Below are 4,038 nucleotides of genomic sequence, written 5' to 3'. Positions count from 1 at the left end.
TAGGTTTGTAAGAGCTTAAGAATTCTTGCCTTTGGCTTTGGTATTTTTGGCTTTGCCTAACCTTGCCTTTGGCTTGAATTCCCTTGTCCCACATTGGAAAGATCTCTTTCCTCTTCATGCCTTATAAGGCATGAAGAGGAAAGCTTTCCTTCCAATGTGGGACAAGGGAATTCAAGCCAAAGGCAAGGTTAGGCAATCAAACCAAAAATACCAAAGCCAAAGGCAAGAATTCTTAAGCTCCTACAAGGTTCAATTGCATGCAAATCTTGCAGGCACCAACAAATTACCAAAAATACTAAGTGCAACAGAATATAAATTAGGCACAGTGATTTGTTAACAAATGGGAAAACCTCGCAAGGCAAAAACCCCACCGGGTGATTTTAAGGTCACCACTCCTAAGAATTCACTAATCAACAATCAAGCAGTTACAAGTATAAAGAATCTTACCAACTACCTTGCCCTATCCCGAAATACCAACCAACAGTTGAACCTTCACTCCATTACCTAATTGGACTTGATCTTGTTGTAGCCTTCTTTCTCTTGATGCACAAACCTCCAATTTGTGACTAACCCTTTGCATGGATCCCAAATACGTGACTAACTCCAACAACTTGAAAAGATGTTGTTGACTGCAAAGTTATTCACTTCATCAACAATGAAGATTTGGAAGCACTTGGTTACAAAACCCTATGGCATACAAACGCAGTAGCTTCACACAGAGAATATAAGTCTCTTGGTCTTTGTATCCGTGTGTGACAGCCTTTAAAATAAGTCTTATATATGTCTAAGGTTGTGAGAAAAGAAATCCCAAACAAATATTCAAGATTGTGCTGAATTTCAGATCTGGAAATTTTGAAATCTTAATTTTCAATAGATCGAGCTGCTGTCAAGCTATCTATCGAGCTTCACATTAAGTCTCAATAGTAGGCATCTGTTGAGCTATCTGTCGAGACTTAATGAATAGCTTTTCTTCACTTGTTTCTTGGACCAATCTTCATGTCTTTAATACATGATTTGAACAACATGTTTCTTAAACTTCTAAACCCATCTTAGATCTACCCAATTACAAGTAAAATGCTTTTTGTCAAAGGATTAGCCAATTACAAAAAATTATGACCCTAACAATCTCGAACGAAAAGCTCACTCGAGGGACTTCCCAACATGCATGGGGATTTTCTTGATGATTCGAACTAACAAGGGAGCTTTTGTTGGTTGCTCTTTGACTTATGAGGAAGTCTCTAGTGATGTATGATCCATTGGGGAAATAACTCATTAGGGAGTTTATGTTGGTGAATCAAACTCACGAGGGAGCTTTTTTGGGTAGCTTCTGACTTACAAGGAAGTCTCTAGTGATGCATGCTCTATTGGGGAAAAATTCTTCTTTTTGTGGCTCACTGGGGAGTTTGTGGATGGTTTTAACTCATGAGGGAGTTTCCTTAGTGATTTCTAATCCATCGAGGGATGTCCATGATTCTTCTAATCCACTAGGAAATGATGTTTAGGATCTTGGTGTCTTTCAACCCTGCTAAAGGTATTTTTGTCATTTTAGTGTATCTCTATATGTTTTTAGACCCCTTAAACACAAACAGATTAACCTAGTTGTTTAGCCAAGTGATTAACTTAGGTAAATTATTAAAATCTAGGTTAACACAAGTAAATCATATCATTGAAATAGTGTGGAAAATAAATAATACAATGATATGATAACCCAAGAAAACCAAACTGGTAAAAAACCTAGGGAGGATTTAACCTAGCTATCTTCAAGGTAAAACGGATCCACTATGAAAGAATTGAAGTTTTACAATAGTGACTTAGTCCATTAACATCCTATTGCTACCTTGAGTAGAAAATTTACTACCATGACCACGTGATAGCTCCCAGTCCACAGACTACTTCTTTCTTGGATTCATAGCAACCACAAGTACTCCCACTTGTGTTCTCTTTAAGCTCTTTATGTAGCAACTGAAGCGATCACCAAGCTCTTGACATCAATCTTGATCTTGATAACCCTAAGTATGTATCAAGGCAAACACTTCTAAATCTCACAAGAGATTCATACACACAGCATATCAACAACCTTTAAAATGTGACTAGGGATTTTCTTTTTATATTAGAAGCAAAACATAAAACCCTACACGTCATATGGACTTGGGCTAAGTTGGAAAATTCTGCAGAAAAACAATCTGCACAAGCTTCGATCAATCGAGTCTAATTTTCGATCGATCAAGCTTTGCAGATTTACACATTAAATCCTGCAGTACATTTGATTCCAACTTTACACATAAACACACTTTAAGCAGCCTAAATCTAGATTGAATGTTTTGATCATGGTTTGCCAACATATACATAATGAAGTTCTAATACATTAGTTACTAATTCCTTAGAACCTAACAAACTCCCCCTTTGGCAATCCGTAACAAAACACATACCAAAACAAAATGCTCAAAGTTACAAAAACAGCCCATTACATTGAAATTGCCCAATCAAAAATAATTCAACCTAACTACTATCTATCAGTTGCAAGTATAGAAAGCAGCACGACTAAATCAACCTGTATATGCCTGAAACACTCAACAAACACATAAACGCATGTGTGGAAAATACAAATAAAAATAAATAAATTCTTGATTTCACAAAACATAAAATAAAAGACATATATCATAAATAACCTCATAAATATAAAACAATAGCCAATGTAGCACAATGTGAAACAAGAAACAGAAATAAAAACATAATGTCTCCCCCTGACATATATAACTTATAAGAAAATAAATACATCACAAGAGAAAATAAATACACCACAAGCCGAAAACATATACAAAAAGCTCCTAGATACAATCCAGAGCTCCAAAATCATCAAAACTCCCCCTATCTATTAGAAAGTACTCCCCTTTTTTGTGACGAATTGCCAAAGGGCAATAAAAACTCATCATCAAAAGGAGGCGGTAGAGAACGTCTAGAACTCAAAAATCAGCACGCAAAGCCTGAAGCTTCGTGAGCATATCCACAAAAATTTGTCCTTGAGCCGCCTAAACGATCATGATAGTCTCCAGCAAACTCTACAAAGAAGCATCGCTCGAGGAAGAAGTTGGTGGAGGATCAATAGCGGTTGTGGGATCAACATACTCCTCAGCTGTGAGGTCACCAAAAGTAGTAGGCTAAGATGTAGCACCTGTAAAGGACTCAACTTGAGGGTGTTTAGAGCTATCTCTCATCTAAGCAGCTCTCTGCCTAAGGAAGGTGGCACCTATAGGAGCAACAATATGGACAGGCTCGGATGCAAGAAAATCCTCTAAACCTAGATGTAACAAAATCCTATGAATAAAAACAGGAAAGAAAAGACCATGTGATTTAGAACTACTCCTATGAGCCTCAACCAAAGAACGAATGAAGAGGGTAGGAGAACTCATAGGAGCATCAGTCACAAGGGTATACAAAAATGCACATCTCTCAATAGGAATAGTGTGCAAATGAGAGATAGGCCAAAGGGAATGACAAGCAATCCCAAAAAGTAGATAGTTGAGCGCTGTAAGCTCATGAGTAGTGATATGAGGATCAAAACCCCATTGAATGGAAGTACTGGTAATATGAGACATGATCTCATCAAGTGAAGGGTCCTCATCATAAGGATAGACAGGCTGTTGTACCAAAGGTACACCAAGAGCAGAGGCCACTACTTGAGGAGTAATGACATACTCTTCTCCCCTTATCCAACTCTTCACAAAATGAATGTTGGATAAAGTGGAGTGGACAAAGAGGTTCGAGTAGAACTCTCTAATCAAAATAGCCAGAGGGGGATGAGAAATGTCCAAAAGAGGTAACCAACCCCGACTCTCAAAGTTCCTATGCATCGCAGGATCTAACTCATCAAGGATCACCTTACGCTCAGCCCACACTGATCTAAAGATATAGAGTTTCTCAAAATTCTCTTGGTGTTTCTCGCTACGAAACCTCTCACTATCAAAAGCTGGAGTAGAGGTGGAGGTGGTTGTCCTATAAGCTCTAATCTTCCTAACCATGATGCTAAGGATTTGGAAA

The sequence above is a fragment of the Quercus lobata genome, chromosome 1 (genome assembly GCF_001633185.2).
Source record: "Quercus lobata isolate SW786 chromosome 1, ValleyOak3.0 Primary Assembly, whole genome shotgun sequence".
Taxonomy (NCBI): Eukaryota; Viridiplantae; Streptophyta; class Magnoliopsida; order Fagales; family Fagaceae; genus Quercus; species Quercus lobata.
The sequence above is the reverse complement of the archived record's forward strand: the minus strand, read 5'-3'. Positions refer to the sequence as shown.